Source organism: Gobio gobio (assembly GCF_949357685.1).
Source record: "Gobio gobio genome assembly, chromosome: 1".
Classification (NCBI taxonomy): domain Eukaryota; kingdom Metazoa; phylum Chordata; class Actinopteri; order Cypriniformes; family Gobionidae; genus Gobio; species Gobio gobio.
The window spans coordinates 27817876-27841492 of record NC_137097.1 but is presented as its reverse complement, the minus strand read 5'-3'; the positions used below and the strand labels follow the sequence as shown (position 1 = coordinate 27841492).

General features: G+C 38.0%; 2 protein-coding genes across 4 annotated transcripts in view; both read right to left on the bottom strand.

Annotated features, from left to right (window-relative positions):
* proza (protein Z, vitamin K-dependent plasma glycoprotein a) overlaps positions 1 to 23617 on the bottom strand; it is a 229740-nt gene that overhangs the window by 135749 nt on the left and 70374 nt on the right. The gene's annotated exons all lie outside the window — the stretch shown is intronic.
* Positions 1 to 23617, bottom strand: part of gprc5ba (G protein-coupled receptor, class C, group 5, member Ba) — a 71835-nt gene that overhangs the window by 42669 nt on the left and 5549 nt on the right. The window contains exons 1-2 of one of the 3 annotated variants that reach the window (XM_079843083.1): positions 12782 to 12935; positions 12493 to 12681 (exon numbers count right to left, since the gene is read on the bottom strand). The exons of the other annotated variants lie outside the window; for them this stretch is intronic. The gene's annotated coding sequence lies outside the window, so the exon portion shown is untranslated. Of the gene's footprint in view, positions 1 to 12492; positions 12682 to 12781; positions 12936 to 23617 lie in introns of those variants that run through there. 3 annotated transcript variants of the gene reach the window in all.

The window sequence follows — 23617 nt, the reverse complement described above, 5'->3', positions numbered from 1 at the left end:
GTAATTAATTTGCATTTAATTGCACGAAATAAGTATTTGATACATCAGAAAAGCAGAACTTAATATTTGGAACAGAAGCCTTTGTTTGCAATTACAGAGATCATATGTTTCCTGTAGTTCTTGACCAGGTTTGCACACACTGTAGCAGGGATTTTGGCCCACTCCTCCATAGACCTTCTCCAGATCCTTCAGGTTTCAGGGCTGTCGCTGGGCAATACAGACTTTCAGCTCCCTCCAAAGTAGGGATGTAAACGGTTAATCGATTATCGATTAATTGTAGAAAATAATTTACTCGATTAAATTAAATTAATGCACAACGGGCACGCGCAGCTCCTACTCTCCATATGCACTGCTCCTGCCCTGCCAATGTACTGCTTGCGCGTGCGTTGTGAAGCCGTTAGCCGCGGCTAATGTGGCTCTGATGACGGATTGTTGGACGGCACTGACTACAGAAAGCTACATTACAATCACTTGCCACTACATTGAAAACGAAGGGGGATAATAAGTGCTGCTGCTAATGTTCAAGTTTTTCATATCAGTAATTTACCAGATAGATTATTATATGTAGGCTTAATATAGTGTAGGCTAAGCCTACCCATATAGATTTTTATTTAAAATGTATTTTATGTTGCTTAATGTTTCACATGCAACAGGTGAGCCAGTGCACAATTATTTTTTATGTATTTTAATTTTCTGTGCATCATTTATTTTGTTATTAAATGCCATTATATGTACTGTATCCCAACTGTTACAATTAAACATCTATTGAGCAATATAACATGCATTTTTATTCAGCATATAAGCAATATTTTGCTTTTTATGTTAAAGACACTATTGATACCGTGAGAAATTTACATTCTCAGGAAAATAGCCGCTTATCAGTTAATCGATCGATAAGGTCAATCAACAATTTGCATCCCTGTCCCAAGGATTTTCTATTGGGTGCAGGTCTGCAGACTGGCTAGGCCACTCCAGGTCCTTGAGATGCTTCTTACGGAGCCACTTATTAGTTGCCATGGCTGTGTGTTTCGGGTCGTTGTCCATCTTCAATGCTCTTATTGAGGGAAGGAGGTTGTCGGCCAAGATCTCGCGATACATGGCCCCATCCATCCTCCCCTCAATACAGTGCAGTCGTCCTGTCCCCTTTGCAGAAAAGCATCCCCAAAGAATGATGTTTCCACCTCCATGCTTTACGGTTGGGATGGTGTTCTTGAGGTTGTACTCGTCCTTCTTCTTCCTCCAAACACAGCGAGTGGAGTTTAGAGGTGAAGTTAATACAGGTAATGAGTGGAGAACATGTGGGCTTCTTAAAGAAAAACTAACAGGTTCTGTGAGAGCAGGAATTCTTACTGGTTGGTAGGTGATCAAATACTTATATCATGCAATAAAATAATAATTAATTATTTAAAAATCAGACAATGTGATTTTCTGGATTTTTGTTTTAGATTCTGTCACAGTTGAAGTGTACCAATGATAAAAATGTCAGACTTCTACATGCTTTGTAAGTAGGAAAACCTGCAAAATCGGCAGTGCATCAAATACTTGTTCTCCTCACTGTATGTTGCTTCAGTTGACGTGAACTGTGCATATAGCGCGGGAATTGAAGATCGGATTTAGATTCATTTCGCGGAGAGGTGTAAGGTAAGACAACCTGCATGTTTTTTATTTTAATTTTTTTATTTGTTTAGATTGTGTAGCCCATTTAGTTTGAGAACGCCTCCGATCAGCCTAACCTCAACTTATCAAAAATGTATTTTTTACTGTGGTGGTGGTGATAATAGGATAAAAGTTTAAACTAACTTTGTGATGCTTGAAGTGTTTTATATCTATGGATTTTATTATAGACAAGACAAGTCAAGTGTTGATTTGAGAGGCTAAAGCATTGGGTTAACTCACTGTCGGCCGCTGGCTGCTTGGTTGTCACTTTAAAAAACAAAAACTTTAATTTAAACAAAAAAATGCTCCAAACATTTTTCAAAATTAACTTAAAGAAACTAAACGAAATATAACTACTTTGACATTAAAAACAAAACGGAACTATTCTAATGGCTGCAACAATGTGATAAAAATAAATAAATAAATAAATAAATAAAAATAAAACCACAGGCTCCAGTAGGACTCAGGCTGAGAATTTTGATAAGCTGTCGGACACGGGCCGGGCTAGGGCCTAAATTTGAACTTCTTGTCTGCAAGCATTCATTTTTTACAAAAGAGAGTAATGTGAGTAACAAACTCATTTAAATTTCCATAATTGTAATTGCGTTACTTGATAAAAAAAAAAATTAGTTACATGTGTGTTACCGCTAAAAGTAGTGGAATTACAGTAACGCGTATTACTCCCAACACTGGTTATTAGTGATTGCTTACCTAATAAGAAACTATCTATCTTAGTCCTAAATTCAATATTACTTACTGATTAGTTAAGCTTGTTTCTATATTAGTTAATATTAGTAGCTGAAGTGTTAATGTAGTACTACTCATTAGTCCTGCATTCCTTCCTGCATAGTTACCTATTAATGATGGACCATTATTATAAAGTGTTACCAAATATTCTCATTTGAATAACTCCACTAGACCTGTCACGATTATTAAATAATCGTTTGATCACGATTAATTGGTCTAATCGCGGTCATTACAGATGATCGTTATTATTGCCCACTATTAGAAGACACAAGGGGGCCCTGTAGTTAGTAGCGGGAAGTTCGGATCATTTTGACTCGGATCTTTAAATCTCGTTTAGCAAAATGAAAAAAAAAATTGAGTCATTTCGTTCATTTCAGCATAACAGGAAGAACGAAAGACTCGGACCCACCCGAACTCGAGCCTCGAAAGATGAACGAATCATTTCTCTTTCCGGTACTGACAGCATAGTCTACTATAGGACTGACAGGAAGAACGAAAGACTCAAACTCGAGAGATGAACTAATCTTTTCTGTTTCATGTACAGAACCTATGAGATTTTGCACGCACGCGCGGCCAACAAAATGAATGGATCACTCTCTGAGACAACTCGGTAGTCCCGAAGTCATATTAAAGAATCATTCGTTCATGAACGACGTACCTGCAGCACTCTACTTCTACCGGTCTCCCTCTGAATTCATTACGCTGAGCATTACGTGCAAATGATATTGCCCTGTTGATTTCTCCATCCTTTTGAGTTAGAGCAGCCCAGTTATTCAACAAAGATGGATTTAGTTTCGAAGCCGAAAACGACAACGCCAATCTGGGCACATTTTGGTTTTACACCCTATGATAAAGGACGGCCAAAAGACGTTGACACGGCAGTGTGTCGAATTTGTAGGAGAGAAATACCAGCGAAAGCCGCCAACACCACAAATCTTAGGAATCACCTGAAAACACATCACCCAACAGAGTACGCCGAAGTTTTGAAGTCATCCACAGCCGCTCATACTTCCAGTCAGGTGACAATAGCGCAGTACCTACAGGAAGAAATACTAGATAACTCGGCAGACCCTCTGATGTGGTGGGGAGACAATTAATCCAGGTTTCCTTTAATTTCCAAGTTGGTGAGAAAGTACATGTGCATATGTGCAACAAGTACTGCTTCTGAAAGAATGTTCAGTACAGCTGGCAACATTGTCACCCCAGTTAGATGCTGTCTTAAGCCAGAAAAAGTCAACATGCTAGTGTTTCTTTCCCGTAATCTACCAAGCCATTAAGGAGCATGATTGGTTTTATTTCAGAATTTGACTTTTATGGCCTGTTCTGTTATGGTCATAGTTTATATTTGTGATTTCATTGTTTCTGTTATTTACAGAATTTTCAAATTTGTAAAATATATTTATATTTTACTTTAGTTTGGAATGAGATATTGACAGTTCTTTTTGTGTTATGGTAACTTTATGGTGATTGTTTCTATTATTTATACTTTCATATACATTTAAAATTCTTCTTTAAATGTACACATTTCTGAAAGATACATATTTTTCATTGAATAAATGACTTTAATATTTAAAGGCTTTAAGTGTATTAATGTGTTATTGCAAGTGACAACTTACAAGGGATTCAATTAAATAATCAATAAACAATTTGTATGACAATTAATCGGCAAAGCCCTAAAACAGACAATTAATCGTCATAATTTCAATTATTTATTGGACAATTAATCGTCAGCCAAATTTCATAATTGTGACAGCCCTAAACTCCATTAACTCCACAACTTAATATAACATGATAAAAAAAGATACCTACAGTATCTTAAAGGTTGACTGCATGCATGGCAGTTTTACTTCAGCTCAGCCAGAGAGTATAAGACAGATACGGTCCACACATACTGAACATAGTGATGCTATTAAGTAGTGTTGTAGTATTCGCAATCGTCAGAGACCGGTCTCGAGACCACTATTTAAAGGTCATGGTCTTGTCTCGGAATCGACCGCATTTTTACTCGGCCTCGTCTCGGACGAAGAGGACTCAGGATTTTATTTCAAGACCGGTCAAAACCACAACTGAGGGCATATCACAAAATGAAAACGGCAGTGTGTAAATTCTGCAACGCAACGCTTACTGAGACGGCTGGGACCACGTAAAACTTTTATCGACACTTAGAAAGGAAGCATAAAGAAAGGTAATTTAGTGCAAGTGATGATAGCAAATTTAGCTGTACCAACACTCATGTTCAGCCATCCCCATAGTAGCCTACTGGGCGATAGTAACCAAAAACATGAGTCAAACCACATATCAAAATAAAATGCAAATACAGGGTTTCCTTCCCCGTTGCACAATAAAGCTGCACAATAACGTTACCAAAATGTAAATGAAAAAAATATGTATATAAAATAATTTGCCTACTAAGCATACTAATGCATGGATCTGTATGATACATTTTCCACCTCCTGTTATTCACATTCATTTAAAGGGTTAGTTCACCCAAAAATGAAAATAATGTCATTTATTACACACCCTCATGCCGTTCCACACCCGTAAGACCTCCGTTCATCTTAGGAACACAAATGAAGATATTTGTGTTGAAATCCGATAGCTCCATGAGGCCTGCATAGCCAGCAATGACATTTCCTCTCTCAAGATCCACTAATGAACAGTTCATCTGAGTACAGTGGTTCAATATTAATATTATAAAGCGACGAGAATATTTTTGGTGTGCCAAAAAAACTAAATAACGACTTACATAGTGATGGCCGATTTCAAAACACTGGTTCATGAAGCTTCGGAGTGTTATGAATCAGTGTATCGAATCAGCAGTTCGGAGCGTCAAAGTCACGTGATTTCAGCAGTTTGCCGGTTTGACACACGAACCGAAGCTTCATGAAACAGTGTTTTGAAATAGGCCATCAGTCTAAAGTCGTTTCGTTTTTTCGCACACCAAAAATATTCCAGTCGCTTTATAATATTAATATTAAACCACTGTACTCACATGAACTGATTTAAATATGTTTTTAGTAAATCAATGGATCTTGAGAGAGGAAATGTCATTGCTGGCTATGCAGGCCTCACTGAGCCATCGGATTTCAACACAAATATCTTCATTTGCATTCCGAAGATGAACGGAGGTCTTACGGGTGTGGAACGGCATGAGGGTGTGTAATAAATGAATTTATTTTCATTTTTGGGTAAACTAACCCTTTAAGACATAATGGACTGTGTCTAGATTAATACCTCATCGAGATTAGCATTTTACACAACTAATTTAAAAGTTTTAAAATGGGCGTGAGCGCTTTTCACAAAACAAACAGGCAAGCAGAAAGCACAGGCCCTCTGTCAGTGTCAGTTGGGTGTTTCCGTCCACCATAGGCCGTAAAAAATATGGACGTGTCATCTTCAATGCCTTCCACTGAAGAAAAGTGAAGCCGCCAACGTCTGAATGTGGCGCTGACATCTTGCGCAGATTTAAGACAGAGTCTCAGGATGTAGAGCCGCAATATCAAAAGCCCGCCCACACTCGCAGATGCAGAATAATTCATTATGTTGGTGTGAAATAAACAGTTATAGAAATGTAGAAATTAAAGCTAAAGCATCAATCTCCTCCCAAAAATCCTGTGGCTCAGAGACAACTTCACTCAGAGAAGCATCTCAGCTGTCAATCATGACGTAACCCAATCATATGCATATTCCACATTTTATCATAAGTGTGTCATGCAGTGTGGAGACTTGCACTGGTCCTGGTCTTGACTTGGTCTCGACCCTTCAAAGTCTTGGTCTTGTCTTGGTCTCGGTTCAGGTGGTCTTGACTACAACACTACTATTAAGCCCACCTAAATCCAAGTTGTCCATGTTTTTTTTAAAGGTCATTCAAAGAGTGTTAAATCAAATAATTTCTCATCTAAACACCATGTTGTGTGTTTGCGTCAAAAAACCTCAAAGTGGGTTTGTAAAATACATGTGTGAAGCCCAACTGTGTGCCTAATATGATTAGCTTCAGTTTTCTTTAACACCTTTGATTAATTTTGAACTGCTGATCAAACAGGCCAGATATGGTTTGCAGTTTTAATATAAAAAAAAATTCAGAATCCATTTAACAATAACTAAACACAACAGTCTAAACATTTGTTTCTTATCATGTTCCCTTTAACATGTCCTTATCTAACCTTAAGGAAATCTATGGTCTCTGTTACTCTGTCTGTCTCATCATCTGTCAGGACTCTATCAATCTCTGTCCCATGTTCTTCCTATCTGTCAATGCAGCAGGTTTGTGAAACCTTCCTAATTGGTTGGTTAGTGGTTCCCAACCTTTTTACCCCCCACAACCCCGTCAATAAGGCTCATGTACCCCTTACTCGACACTAAACCAAATAATTAGTAGCTATGTTTCCATCCAAAGTTGGGTATTTAACTTGTGCGCAAAACTGGAATACTACATAAATCATTTGCGAATAAACCACCGTTTCCATCCGGTGTGATTAAGAGAACAAATGCGCCACATTACTTTTTTGATGCGCATTGATACATTTATTCGGTTAAAGTGTTTCCATCGTTTATGCCTTCTTATCGGATAAAGAATTTATTCTACTCAATTGAGCGCATACGTTTTTTATGTGCATTTTTATAATTTATGCACATCTTAGCGTTTCCATCCAGTGTTTTTTTTATTTTTATGATTTTTTTACCCAGCCCTACACTCAATGCTGCAAATCACATTGTAAATGGACACGTGCAGAGAATAACGCGGCAGGCCGGACTTACTATTCAGCACATGCAGGAACAAACCGAGCCAAATTTTAATCTTAAATTTAATTTTAAAATGATAGCCCCTGGTCCTCTATAGTCTTTTATTTATTTATTCCTCAGATAACCCATTTGGTCACTACAATGAAAATAATGTAAGTGGTTAAAAAATATGAAACCTTCCAGCAAACTTTAGGCAAACGCCAAAAGAGGGTTTGCGCTGGGGCGACTGTTAGTAAATCTGGCCCTACGTTCGGAAAGTACACTAGTTATCCCTAAAAAGATTTATAACAGATTCAAACTTATCCCCATATCGAACTTTGGATGATATTGATTATTACATTTCGACTTAGTCTAAGGAAAGAATGCGTTTCTGTATGTACATTTAGGGCCCTATCTTGCACCCAGCGCAATTGACTTTGTACACCGACGCATGTGTCATTCCTATTTTGCACCCGCGCAAAGCGCGCTTTTCCCTCCACAGAAGCACGTCGCTAAACTAGTGAATGCACTTGCGCTCCCTGGGCGGTTCAGCGCAAAAAAGGAGGCGTGTTCCGGCGCAAACAATCCCTGGTGCTATTTTGCTGTTCCATTAAACAATTGCGCCACTGACCAGAAAAAACCTAGTCTAAAGTCAGTGGCGCGTTGCGCGTTGTTCATTATGCTATTTTAAGGGCGCATGCTTGACCATAATGTATAGCGTGCACAACGCGCATACACTTTGCTCATGTAATCTACACAGATGCAACAGTTATTTTTGCAAATCATAAATTGTTACACTAAAAAAATATTAACACATGAGATGACGGAAATCATTGTGGTGTGCCACGAAGATGTGAAAAAATAGGCATAAATCTAGCTTACAAATGATTCAGGCTAATTGTAATAATTAAGGATAAGACCTGTTTGCCCAATAGTGGCAAGACATATATGTATATAAGGACATCTGACAAATTGGTTTGTCCGTCAAGAACCAGGAAAAAAAATCGACTGAAAAACTGAAAAAACTGAAAGACTGAAAAAAAAAAGACTGTGAAATCACCTTTACCATAATGTACAACATTACAACTTCACTTCTCTGTCTTTCACTGCTCTTACAAGCACATCAGTCTCCTCGGCTGTGAACCGCTCCTGGCGTGCGCCTGGTAAATACGCCATAATAATAGCAATCCATTATGGAACTTGCGCACCTGCTTTTAAAGGGAATGTTGGATGACGCTCGGATTGGTTTATTCACGTTACGCCCAAACCACACCTATGAATAATGAAGCTACTTCAGACCAACCCATTTTAGATTTGCGCCGGGCGCAAGAGCCATTTATCCCGCCGGGAAAATAGCAACAGCGCCGAGACCCGCCCACAAAGTTACTTGCGCTTCGCGTTTTTACACTTGCGTTTCAGATCGTTAAAATAGGGCCCTTACAGTCAAACCAACATGTATTCAGACACCGTCAACATTTTCTCACATTATCACAGTTTATTCGCTAAAGTTTAGAAAATGGTAATAAAATATGACAAGAACAAAAAAAAATGTAAGGACACAATTAGATAACACCAATTAAGGTCAACCAATGCTTCATTTTGTTCAGTCTGTGGTGTCAAAGGTCACATTAGCAAAACATGCTCAGGTCAAAGTGTCTGAATCATTTTGCTCTCAAATGTTTTATCAATTTTACTGGTAGTCACTGAATGATGCATTTCGGATGTTGTTCAGCTGAAGTCACGTCAGTGTTGATTCAGTACCATTGTAAAGATCATCAATTATTAAAACACTGAATCTCTTTCATTACTGAAGCTTGAATTTGTTATCATACTTTATTGTTTAGAATAGTTTGTTCTGTGGTCAGTTGATTACTCTTCAAAATAGGTTGTGAATTGGCTTTGCAATGACGTCACGGTGTGTTTTGTTTATTTATGGATATCAAATCAGGGTTGCCAACTTTGCTTGCCTGGCCGGAGTGAGATTTTGATGACACGCTTAAGGTTAAGGATCCAACAATTCATTTTTAATTTTGTTTTAATGGATATTACCGAAATACTTCAGCGTAATGTTACACTAGAGGCACTTTTTATCAACTTTACCTACCAAATACAATGGTTGGCTATTTTGCCAATATTAGCCTACCAGCCGTTTCTTACTCAGGTGTCTTGCTATTTATTACAAACCAAAACTTAAATGTATTTTTGTACAGTATGCTCTACACTGTGTGGCAAAAGGTGTACTATACAGGACTACATGATACTAAATACATATGTGACCCTGCAGCACAAAACCAGTCGTGCGTCTCAAGGGTATATTTGTGGCAATAGTCAACAATACATTGTGTGGATCAAAATTATAAATTTTTCTTTAATGCCAAAAATCATTAGGATATTAAGATCATGTTCCATGAAGATATTTTGTAGATTTCCTACCGTAAATATATAAAAAAAATTATTATTAGTAGTAATATGCATTGCTAAGGACTTCATTTGGACAACTTTAAAGGAGATTTTCTCAATATTTACAATATTTAGACCCTCAGATTCCAGATTTGCCAAATATTGTCCTATCCTAACAAACCACACATCAATGGAAAGATTATTTATTCAGATTTCAATTATGTATACATCTCAATTAAAAAAAATATTTATGACTTATGACTTATATAACCTTATGACTGGTTTTGAAATCCAGAGTCACATATTAAATACATATATTTGCCATTAATAACCTTTACTGTTGTCTTTATTGGTAACAAGAACATGAAGGAAATAATATTAATCACATAACACAGTCAAATGGGAAACAATCTGCAATATGGCTGTTACACAATGTATTTTTTAAATCAAAAAGTTATATATATATGTTTATATTAGTTCATGCAATATGAACCAACAACAAACTATTGTGTTAAACGTGATATGTTTTGGACACTTTATGGGGGTAGTGAAGCCGATGATCTGTTGGGACAAAACCGTTTTTCAACAAGTGCCAAAGTACATTAAACATAGCTGAGCCACATTCAAATATTCATGATTCAGTTATTAATAGTATTTTATACATTTGTCAATGACGAGTAATCAATGCATTTTTAAATCACACTCTCGTCTTGTGCACAATTTAGTACCGAAAATGACTCCGTAATCTAAAAAAAAATTATTTATTTCCACATTGAGCTTTTTTTATTTTAAATGTTATCGATGCACCGGTCTCATCTCATTCTATTGCTCTGCTTTAACCATGAACTTTGTTTATCTGATAACTAAAAGAATTCACCCGCATTACAGAAATGATCTATTACGACTGTAATAATAGCCAATGCATTACAGAGGCCGTCTCAGATTACATATTTGCTGGCAAAAAATAAATAAAATAAACAGGATGCAAATCGAGAGAAACAAATGCACGTCAAATCATTAAGCAAAGTTAACATTTTTCACACTTCGGCTGCGTCCGAAATCGCATTCTCTCGAGTAGGTACTTACACTGAATAAGTAATTACTTTCATAAAGTACGATCCATGTATTCCGACATACTACATCCACCATGTTGTCATTATCATGTGCACAGTTGCGTCACTCACAAATCCTCTCCAGTGGTCAATTCAAAACGGCGATATTTCATAAAAAGTTGAGTAGGCTGCATTACCGACGGTAGCTGAACATTTCTATTATAAAATCGTTGTCTAATACTTGCATTGCTTGCGTTGTGACCGTGACAGTAAGACCCGCCTTCTTTGATTTGATTCGCCATCTTGATCATTTTGACATTGATGAGCACTGTTTGACCACTGAGGTAGAGAAGCCTAAAAAATGTAAAAGCCTAAAAATGTAACTTTTAAAAAAATGTGTTAACCTAAAAACAGCTTTTTTCATTGTACACTAAAAGGCTAAGACAAATAAAATGAGAAAATATGAAATATAAATTTTGTTATTCATAGCTCAGACAAAATCATTGGCTCTGGTCTGAAGGGGGGGGGGGGCACAGTTTGCTGGATTTTTGGCCCTTATGTAATCTCTCCTGACAATATCAGACCCTTTCATTAAAGCAAAGCAAACCAAACCGACTCCATCTCGGCAGGCAGTCTGAGGACGGTTCACTTTCAGCTAATGGTATGGTTCACTAAAAACGTGCATCTTGAACACTAACTGCTCCAGGCTCACTTGATTTTCCATTTGCAAATTCCAATTTAGTTCAGATGCCTCCGTACAAATCGCCTATTGAATCAAGTCAGTGCAGCCACATACAGTAAATTATGACCAAAAAAGGGGGTTCACCTGAGATTCAATCACAGTGCGTATTACTTTGTAAAAAGAATAACTGACCATTTTCAACAGTTTCTTCAAAGTTGAACTCTGCAGTGTTTTTTTTCCCGTGCCACTGCACTGTCTGGGAAAAAAAGGGAAAAAACTGATGTCATGTCGCCACCTTGGAATTATAAGGTTCTATCTGCATTCTGACTGGTTTGGAGATATTGAGCTTTAAAGTTTTTGCATTCCATTTGACTGTGTAGAAATAATCTTTTTATTTTCTAAATAAAAAGTTTTAAAAAATTAAAAACTTAAAAAACAACATCACATAATGTAAAGGAGTTGTCACAGAATAAGAATATGTGAATAACTCAATTTTGACAAAAATGTCAGATAGAACCTTATAATTCCAAGGGGACGATGTGTAATTGTGCAGTGATCGCCATGGTAACAGCAAGAGCCAGAAAGAGGAAAGGGGTGGGGGGTGTTTGCCCATCCGCTGTAAATCAGCAGCAACGCTCGAACACGGTCCCTGCCTTAACACACACTCGCACAAACACTTCATGTGTTTTTGTGACTGCCGTGATGCTACTCCAACAGGCAGAGGTGTGAGATTTGTCATATTTTATTGTATATACGTCCACAATCCCTGTCCGTGTTTGATATTCAGTACACAAGAGGAACAGTGATTCAGTCCAATGAGATATCTGTGTGTCTGAGGGATGGGGGGGGGGGGGGGGATGGGGGGGGTGAAATGTTGCAGAAATAGAAACAAAGTGACCAACAAACTGCACTGACGCTTGTCAAGACCAGTTATAACAAACTCAAGTGAATAAAAGGTGTTTATAATAAATAAAAAGCACCTCTTCCATGTTAATGAGTTTAACCAGACATCACATTTTGCCATTTGCTTGGTTACTATTTTTACAATGGTGCGACTGGGTACACACCATTATTTTAACCAAACTGAAGGATGTGCGAGAGAGCGCTGTTCTGTGATTGCATTGCGCCACGTTCACATCCAATGTTAGGACACGTGTAACAGCATCTGAAAGATCGTCTCTCATGCATTTCTCATGTAAGAATGCATATGTATGTGTGCAGTGAAAGACGTGCTTTGCCCTGGAGATCTGCTGCTGCACCCCGTCCAATCTGCTCCCACTCTTTTGTGCTGCTCGCGACTCCTCTTACATAACAAGGATCCAGCTCTCACCAGTTCTGCTGCATGGCTGCCACAGACGATTCATCATGAGAGCCTGTGCTTTCTATCCACAACCAAGACTGGCCTGACATGTTAAAAACAGGCTGTCCAAATCACAGACAAATTTTATTTTAGTATATAAAGAATTGGATCTGGTGAGGTGTTAAGATATTCATTTACAAATAAACTGAATGCTCACATTACCTTTAGGCACTGCATTCTCTATTTTAGCAATAGTGTTGTAGTCGAGACCACCTAAACCGAGACCAAGAGACACAGGGCGAGACCGAGTCTTGACCAGACCAACGCTTCTCCAATGCATCAAAAAGATCCATATCTACCGGCTGAGAACTGTCTTCTATTTAATCAATAAACACAATTAGAATAATAAGACACTGTATAGAGCTGTTAACAATCAAATCACTAACAATAAAACTCATCTGTGTTGCAGAGGTGGCACAGAAGTTGCATCTGAATTGGTACAATTACACCTGCATAAATAATGTTGAGATTAATGTCTTAACATTTTTTGAATATAGAAATGTGATGGAAAATAAAATGATAGGTCTATTTTTAGATTGTAGTCTGAATTTAATTATGAAACTGACATCCAAAAACTTAATGAGTGCACTTAATTTGTTAAAAGCAGCGGACTCATTTAGTAACGAAACACGTTGCCAAAAAAGCGAACGTGTCTAAAATTGAAGTCACTTGATATCCATTTCTTGTTTATTGAACGTTTTTATATAATCAAAATCACATTTGTGAAAGCAGCTCTGCTGTTCTTGTGATACGTGACCCTGGAGCACAAAACCAGACATGTGTCTGTCTGGTATATTTGTGGCAATAGCCAACAATACATTGTGTGGGTCAAAATTATCCATTTTTCTTTTATGCTAAAAATCATTAGGATATTAAGATCATGTTCCATGAAGATATTTTGTAAATTTTCTACCTTAAATATCAAAAATGTACCATTAGTAGTAATATGCATTGCTAAGGACTTCATTTAGACAACTTTAAAGGAGATTTTCTCAATATTTAGATCTTTTTGCACCCTCAGATTCCAGATTTCCAAATATTGTCCTATCCTAACAAACCACACATCAATGGAAAGATTATTTGTTTATGATGTATAAATCTCAATTTCAAAAAATGGACCCTTATGACTGGTTTTGTGGTACAGGTTCACATATTATATTCTATGTTGTATAAAAACAAACAAGATCTCATATGTTTTTGCAATCATACATTTTATGGCCATTTATATTAATTTGGGGCATTTGACTTTGAGACAATCCTGCATTGATTTTGGATCTGGCACAACATTAACAAAAGAAAATCACAATAGAAATAAGTTATTGATTGCATTTTAAGCAGTGAGTTTAACATAAACACACGTGAGATGTGACAAGTAAACAATGTGCGATCACGTGTGCGTCAGACCGGAGCTCTCACGCGAGCGGAATTGTTATTAAAAATATAGACTGCATAAAGTTTGCGACCCAAATTGTCTGTGCACTGATTTGCAGTGAAAATGAGAAAAAGAAAAAAGTTGGAGGAGGAAATGGTTGGGGAGACGCAGGGAGCAATGACTGTGTTCTGCAAAGAGAGTTGGAAATAAATAATAAATAATTTAGCAATGTGCTGCTATTGCGGCTGGTCAAGCAAATGTTTGTGCTTTGTTTCTGTTTGATGTAATTGTAAATATATCTATTAAAATACTTATATTCTGGTCTATAACTCCTCCCCCTGTATCTTGCTCTCTCATTGGCTGTCAGTCATCGCCGATGTAATTTTCTGTCAGAACTCATTTCACACAGCAGGATTTTGAATCGCCGATAGGTCCAAATATTTAGCATGCCAAATATCTCACGGGCGTGGGCGACTCGTCTGCGATTCTCTCTGAACGAGTCTTTGATCATTCACACTGCGTGATTGTCACTCACGTGCACAAGCACCGATTTGCCTGTGATTTCGGCATTTGTCTGCGATTTCGCAAAACCTGTCGGCGGGTCAAAATCGGGCCTAAAATTGGGCAGTGTGAAGTCGGCATTAGTCTCGGCAATCGGCATTGTAAAAATCGCTATATAAATAAAGTTGACTTGACTTGACTTTTTTGGGCTTCAAATTTTTGGCTGCCATTATAAAGCTTGGATTAGCCAGGACATTTTTTAATATAACTCTGATTGTATTTGTCGGAAAGATGAATGTCATAAACACCTAGGATGACTTGAGGGTGAGTAAATCATGGGCTAATTTTCATTTTTGGGTGAACTATCCCTTTAAGCCAGATGCACTGTGCGATTTATAATAGTCCTTCACGATTGTTCCTTGTCAGACTGTACGAAAACATGATCCCCGCTGTAAGCCATGTCACACTGTAAGATCTCAGTTGTCATTAATGTCAGTGTAGTAAAGTTCGTTGTTATGGGAAGGAGGAGGCGGGAACCGGCGAACGTTACAAGATTTTAATAAAATAACAAACACAAAATAAAAGTAAAAGCGGCAGACCCTCACGGATAACCGTCGCGCACACACATAAAACACAACGTAAAGTCCAGGCCTGGTCCCCTCTCTTTATGCTCCCGTCACTCCTCTGTGAGACGAGACCGATGTGGCACGCAGCTGGCGCTCATTATCACTCGCCACCGGCCAGCTCTCACGGTCCCTCGCCTCGCTGCTTGCCACAGTCAGACTGTACGATAGTCAAGGCACGTTAAAAACTGACACACACAAGAAAACTTGTCCAGAGTTTCATATCATTAATCAATGAGCTGCATTACACGAGGGATTGAAATGGTGGCTACAAAGAAAACTCTAACGCTAATTTTGGTCATGGTTTGTCTTGAAAAACAAAGACAATTTGACGGTCGTCCTAGGAGAAGTCACACTGCAGGACTGTGTGCCAAATCTTCTGACACTGACAGAATTTCGTCTGTCAAATTTGATCTCAATGGTCATTAATTAACATGTCAAACTAACTATCAAAGACTTCAGATCTTTTAGGATTTGCCAAATTTGTCTCAGACGGCCAAAATCGCACAATGTGCACCCGGCAAGATCTGTCTCTGAACAAGAATGACAGTCATGGTCATGGACCCCAGAAAAACGCGATTATGCGAATGGCATGATTTAATGCATAATCAGCCAAAGTCTGCATATTTATGCGGGGGCCGCATTTTTTCAAATACGCAGCGTAAATTGCCTATTTCCGCATGCAAAATATGCGGGGCTAGCATGATTTCATAATCCCCGCATTTTCGTTGCAAAAAAGTCATATATATTAGCAGAAAGTTGAAAAATGTTTGTTTACTTCAAACATGAGCCGCCATTTCCCCCTATTGCCATGGGAACGTTTTGAAGTGACGTAATTACCCGATGTGAACATCATCGAAAAGCAGCAAACCACGTGGTGAAACCATAGATGTCGGTGAAACCATGATGAAGCACGCAAATTCCCATTTGCCAACAAAAATAACAGCAAAAGACCGCACAAAGCAAGTTCCCGGTGTGTTGACCGATTTCAAAAAACAGCATCATGAAGCTTCGAATCGTTTTGAATCAGTGAGTCGATTCAGTGGTTTGGATCGCCAAAGTCACGTATTTCAGCAGTTTGACACGCGATCCGAATCATGAATTGACTCGCTGATTCATAACGCTTCGAAGCTTCATGATGCTGTTTTTTGAAATCGGTCATTACTATATAAGTCGTTATTTAGGTTTTTTTTGCGCACAAAAACTAATTCTCATCGCTTCATAAAGTTATTGTAGAACCACTGTAGTGAGATGGACTTTGTAACGACGTCTTTAGTACCTTTTATGGGTCTTGAGAGTCCACAGTGCATTGTGCCAATGGAGGCCTTTCTGAGCCATCGGATTTCAACAAAAATATCTTTTATATCATTTGTGTTCCGAAGATGAAGATGAGGGGAAGTCATTAATGACAGAATTTTCATTTTTGGGTGAACTAACCCTTTAAGAGATTTAGGGATGGGCGATATCTTATCGCTTGCGATATACCGGTAAAAATTCTCCCCACGATAAGAATTTGTCTTCCCGCGATAATAACGATAAAACCTTGTTGATGGCACGACCCATCCGCACAGTGCCGTCGCTGGCCGTCTTGATGCCCTAAGCGTTATTACTTTATGTTGGCTGCGTTCATCACTTAGTATAGCTGAATGGGGGTTGAAGAGAGAACTTTCTTGTAGTGGCCCCCGCAGCACTTGGTGTCCTACGCGCAGCGCGTGATGGGACGGCACTGAATCCGCATCTCACGTGCAGAGCGAAAACAACTATGGTGGAAGCTGCGGAAGAGTTAAAAGCTAAACGAGGGGCTACCTGAGGGCAATCTGAACCATACAGATGTATTTTCACTCACTGAGCACTTGGACTGAGAGCGAATATCTTAAGCGCTTTCTCAATCGATCGGTAAAGCATACTATTTCAGTTCATCTCAATGAATGTGCAATCTATATGACGCACATTAAACACTAGTGTGAGGCGCGCGACAGAGCGCTCAGTGTTTCACACACACTCAAAGAGAGCGAGAGAGTCTTATACCACACAGAATTGATGTGCTACATGTAAACAATATCCTTTGTTGTATTTTCCTGTAAAATAATGGCGTTTATTTGGAATTATTCAGCCTTTCATGAACAGGAAGAAACGAATGCACAAACGGGAATCTCATTGGCTGGCGTGCACCTATTACTGTCTTTTGATTACAAAAAATCAGTTTGAATGAGCGCTGACAACGTGATTAATATTCATGAACCCAGAAGCTCATTATTCCTTAGTCCAGTTTATTTTTATTAGTAGAAGAATTTGTGGTATTATTAACTCAAATTACTGAAGTTCTATCATTAAATCATTATTTGCAACTTTTTTGTAATCTGAAGACATTTTTGGGATAATTACTTTTGCTGTTTCTGCTATTTTTACCACTGTTTGCACCATGAGTGTATGAATAAATATAGAATCGGTTTACATTTAAAACTTGTCATTGATTTTAATTATTATTGTTTGTATTGTGTGATGTTTTTCAGCACAGTTGCACTATTTAAACATTACCTGCACTTTTACAGAAGACAATTATATCTGCAACTTTTCCATTTCTGAAAAGGCTGGTGTGGAATTTTACATAAAAAAAAAAAAATATATATATATATATATATTATATATATATATGGCGATATGGACTTAAAAATGTATCCCGATATTTTCTAATATTTATTGCGATAACGATATCAATGACGATAAATGTAGTATAATTCCCCATGTTTTTGGATACAAGTGAGAGCAATGATCTAGTAAAACGTACCTGTCATCAAATAGGCTCCTATAATACATAATATATATATTATATATATATATAGTTAGCGTCTGGTTTAAGACATGCTTTTTTTGGCAGGTAAATAATGGCATAAGCATATGCAGTAAGATCAGCCACAGAAATAACCCTGTCCACGCCTTTTCAGTGCTAATTTCTCACTGCGTGTCTTTAGTAAATCCTGATAGTAGTTTATCACGTCAAACGAGGGTTTGCACTGGAGCAAGCTGTTAGTAAATGCTGTTAATCTGGCCCTAAAAGTCTCCAATGCTTAGTTTTTTTTTTTTATTAAAAGGGTTTGTTAAAGGTTTAACCCAGCAAAACATTAACCTGTCCAGTTGCTAAAAAGGCCTTCTTACATCTCTGATGAGTCACAAACTCTCATTATTAAACTAAAGCCCTGCCAAGTTCTGCTCATAATGTGCTAGTGTTCATAGTGTCAAACCCCAATATTCGGAATGGCACCTGTCATGTATCAAATATTGCATGGGCAGGAATTATTTTGCCTAGTCAAAAGCTTGGTTTCATCCAGACCAGTGACAGATTTAGGTATGGGAATCATGGACTGCCACCTGATTGGTTTTCTATCACTCCTTCGCATGTCACATCAATGATGCCATTGACCCACTGTGTGGGTCAACTAACCCAAGTGGGTTTCCTTATTATAGTTTGTGATTTAGGCCCCGTTCACACCACCAGCGACACAAGATCCCACTGATTGATTTTCCGGTGAAAGTGGCTGCTGGCGACCGGATGCTGGGGACTTCGGCAACTTCGAGCGACTACTAATGGGGGTGAAGTCAGTGCAAGCGCAGTGCACATGATACTCTCTTGTATCAGAAGTTAATCCTATCAGTCAGCATATGTAGTTGTTTAAACAAAGCTTTTTATATTAAATCAAGGCTACTCACTACAAACAAACTGTTCGCCTGGAAATGCTTCAGGGCACTATAGGAAACAGCTGAGCGCTGTTCTCACAGCCCGTATCCAATAGCGTCTCCCGCTGCCAGTCTGAACAGTCCCATGGACACATATAGATAGCACGTGTTGTTTCCACTGATCTAAATATATGACTGGATTGCTCTCTGTGATGTAAACTGCCAGCAGGTGGTGAAGCCACTGGAAGTGTTTGAGCCAAAACCTTGGCCTAAGTCCATCGGTTTTCAGCACATCTGTGCATTATTTTATACATACATACATACATACATACATACATACACACATACATACATACAGTGAGGAAAATAAGTATTTGAACACCCTGCTATTTTGCAAGTTCTCCCACTTAGAAATCATGGAGGGGTCTGAAATTGTCATTGTAGGTGCATGTCCACTGTGAGAGACATAATCTAAAAAAAAAAAATCCAGAAATCACAATGTATGATTTTTTAACTATTTATTTGTATGATACAGCTGCAAATAAGTATTTGAACACCTGAGAAAATCAATGTTAATATTTGGTACAGTAGCCTTTGTTTGCAATTACAGAGGTCAAACGTTTCCTGTAGTTTTTCACCAGGTTTGCACACACTGTAGGAGGGATTTTGGCCCACTCCTCCACACAGATCTTCTCTAGATCAGTCAGGTTTCTGGCCTGTCGCTGAGAAACACGGAGTTTGAGCTCCTCCAAAGATTCTCTATTGGGTTTAGGTCTGGAGACTGGCTAGGCCACGTCAGAACCTTGATATGCTTCTTACAGAGCCACTCCTTGGTTATCCTGGCTGTGTGCTTCGGGTCATTGTCATGTTGGAAGACCCAGCCTCGACCCATCTTCAATGCTCTAACTGAGGGAAGGAGGTTGTTCCCCAAAATCTCGCAATACATGGCCCCGGCCATCCTCTCCTTAATACAGTGCAGTCGCCCTGTCCCATGTGCAGAAAAACACCCCCAAAGCATGATGCTGCCACCCCCATGCTTCACAGTAGGGATGGTGTTCTTGGGATGGTACTCATCATTCTTCTTCCTCCAAACACGTTTAGTGGAATTATGACCACAAAGTTCTATTTTGGTCTCATCTGACCACATGACTTTCTCCCATGACTCCTCTGGATCATCCAAATGGTCATTGGCAAACTTAAGACGGGCCTGGACATGTGCTGGTTTAAGCAGGGGAACCTTCCGTGCCATGCATGATTTCAAACCATGACGTCTTAGTGTATTACCAACAGTAACCTTGGAAACGGTGGTCCCAGCTCTTTTCAGGTCATTGACCAGCTCCTCCCGTATAGTTCTGGGCTGATTTCTCACCTTTCTTAGGATCATTGAGACCCCACGAGGTGAGATCTTGCATGGAGCCCCAGTCCGAGGGAGATTGACAGTCATGTTTAGCTTCTTTCATTTTCTAATGATTGCTCCAACAGTGGACCTTTCTTCACCAAGCTGCTTGGCAATTTCCCCGTAGCCCTTTCCAACCTTGTGGAGGTGTACAATTTTGTCTCTAGTGTCTTTGGACAGCTCTTTGGTCTTGGCCATGTTAGTAGTTGAATTCTTACTGATTGTATGGGGTGGACAGGTGTCTTTATGCAGCTAACGACCTCAAACAGGTGCATCTAATTTAGGATAATAAATGTGGAGGTGGACATTTTAAAGGCAGACTAACAGGTCTTTGAGGGTCAGAATTCTAGCTGATAGACAGGTGTTCAAATACTTATTTGCAGCTGTGTCATGCAAATAAATAGTAAAAAAATTCTGGATTTTTTTTTTTAGATTATGTCTCTCACAGTGGACATGCACCTACGATGACAATTTCAGACCCCTCCATGATTTCTAAATGGGAGAACTTGCAAAATAGCAGGGTGTTCAAATACTTATTTTCCTCACTGTACATATATACATATGTATATATATACACACATATATGTATATGTACACACAAATATATACACATACACACACACACACACACACACACACACACACACACACACACACACACACACACACACATATATATATATATATATTTTTTTTTCAGTGCAAAACCGCAATTCACAAGCGCGTATTGAACCGTGAATGCCGTACCGAACGGTTCAATATTATATTGAGAATTGTGGCATCCCTATTATATTATATTATATATAATTATAATATATATATATATATATATATATATTTTTTTTTTTTTCGGTTTTGAATTGAAATAATTATTTTTCTACAAATTCTATGATTTGCCTCCATCCCAATATTGAACAACGCGACATACATTCACATCACACGTGTGTGGAAGAGTTATACTCACGGAACACTATAGATATTCACAATCAAGAAAGTTCATTATTTGCATGCGTTTTAAAGCCTTGCCGGCTCATTCGCGTGCGCGGTTTTAACATGCGCTTTTCCGAAACGCCTGTCAAACACGTGATTACTGAACTAAGTAGTCGTCTTACTGCGCTAATAATACGGTCAAATACACACAAGGTTAACATAAACACAGTCGGTTATGTCTAAAGTGAAAGTAAAATCACATGTGTCTGTATATTAGATGCACGGAGGTCTTAAACTGACAGCAGTGCAGTAGTGAACACGCTGTCCTTAAAGGGACAGTTCACCTCTAAAATTATGTAATTATTTACTCACTCTAATATTGTTCCAAACCTGTATTCATTTCTCGATGAAAGAATTTCATTTTTGAATAAACTATCCTTTAATGTTAATACAACAACAAAAGACAGTGAAAATCACTCGCTGCTCTTGACTGAAAAAACGAATACAATAGCTTTAATAAGAATCAATGTATATTTTATAGTGAAGTCTATGTAGTTTTATTTTTACATTTATTTATTTAATTTCATACTTAAATTCTGCTGTACAGCTCTGAGCTGTCAGTGTAAATCATTAAGATGGGTGTGTCTGCTGCACACCGACAACAAACGAATGTTTGTAATCACGCAGGAAATATCAAACAACTGGGATTATTAGCAGAAACTGATTCAAATAAACAATAAATATAACAATACAAGCCTTTGTTGCTATATAGCACAATGTGTGACCCTGGACCACAAAACCAGTCATAAGGGTAAATTTCTGAAATTGAGAAAGCTGAATAAATAATCTTTCCATTGATGTGTGGTTTGTTAAGATAGGACAATATTTGAAAATCTGCATCATATTACTTAGTGTTATAGGTATATTTCTCTAAATTAAAATATTAATTTAACCAACGTTAAGTAATGTTATCTTAACTGCTTCAAAATACATGATTTTAATGAAATGATAGTTACTGTTCAATACCGTACAACACAATCACATCGCCACAGTGAATAAGTTGTACTGTATGCACATGCTTACAAAGCATACATCTGTATTCATTCTGCAAACTGCGCTAAATCTGCATGGGCACTACAAGATTTGTAAAACATGTGTTGAGGTGCCTCGTCTGTCCGCCAATCTAATGTTCGTTACTGTAATAATAAAGATGGTTGTTAATAAAGATGTTTGCATTGTACGAATGTACAGGGAGACTTCAGACATAAACATTTGTTTACTCATTAAAATCAGACAAATTTGATTAAATATAATCTGTGAATATCAATATGGCGGCGTCATATAGATCAGTGGTTATTTCTCTTTTATATTATGCATTTTATGCACAGATTCCATTTAAATATCTCTTTTCCCCCTAGGTGGTTTATTTTTAGTGGATTCAATGTCAGCAATGTCATTCATAAACATTACAAGGCAGCCAGTAGTGGGAGCATCCACTCGCCACAGGCCACATGCAGAGACATGGTCATTGGAGGTGTTAACAGGGCTTTAGACAGGCAAGACGGCAAGTTAGTCGGGGGGAAAGCGGAAGTCTGGAAGCCCGAGGTAATGGTGCAAAGGAATCAATTAAATATGCACCTCCAAATTTCTACAGTGATAGTTAGTGCTGCTGAGTGTTATGACCAAAAACCTGTAACAGTGAGACTGGTGGTTTCACGGTAGTTTAGTCTCTTTGCTTGTTTTATGCTTTTATATACGTTTATAGTGGCTTGTGTTTGCTTGGCTCACAAAAATGACAATAGCAATCAGAATGCAGATGCAGAATGTAAACCATTTTTAAATGGGCAAACTGCAATGCAGTAAAAGCAGACACTAGATATGCCAACAGCTTTAAAGGAAAACTCCACTATTTTTGACATTTTTCAACTCCCCTAGAGTTAAACAGTTGAGTTTTACCGTTTTCGAATCCCTTCAGCCGATCTCCGGGTCTGGCAGTAGCACTTTTAGCATAGTTTAGCATAGCATGGATCAGTGGTTCTCAACCTTTTTTCAGTGATGTACCCCCTGTGAAATATTTTTTCAGCCAAGTACCCTCTAACCAGCGCAAAGCATTTTTGGTTGAAAAACAAAGACTTAAAACAGAGCACTGTGCCATCAGTGTCTGATTTATTAAACTTTGTAGCAGATAAAAACATACAAAATTCAAACATTTGAAAAAAAAAGAAACGATTTTGAACATTTTAAATGATAATAATCCATGACTAAATTTATAATATATTTAATAATATTTCTCATCACTAAAATGTAGTGATTCAAACTAATGTAGTGAAAACAGTGACCATATTCCTGAAATGGAAACCGGGGACATTTCCTATTTGAGTGGTCAAAATATCAATAAAATCTTATTTGTTATTATCTATTAATTAAAAAACAGGGACAATAAATGTTTTAATTGTTGTTGTTGGGGAGTCCCTATATTATTAACATTAATAATTATTATG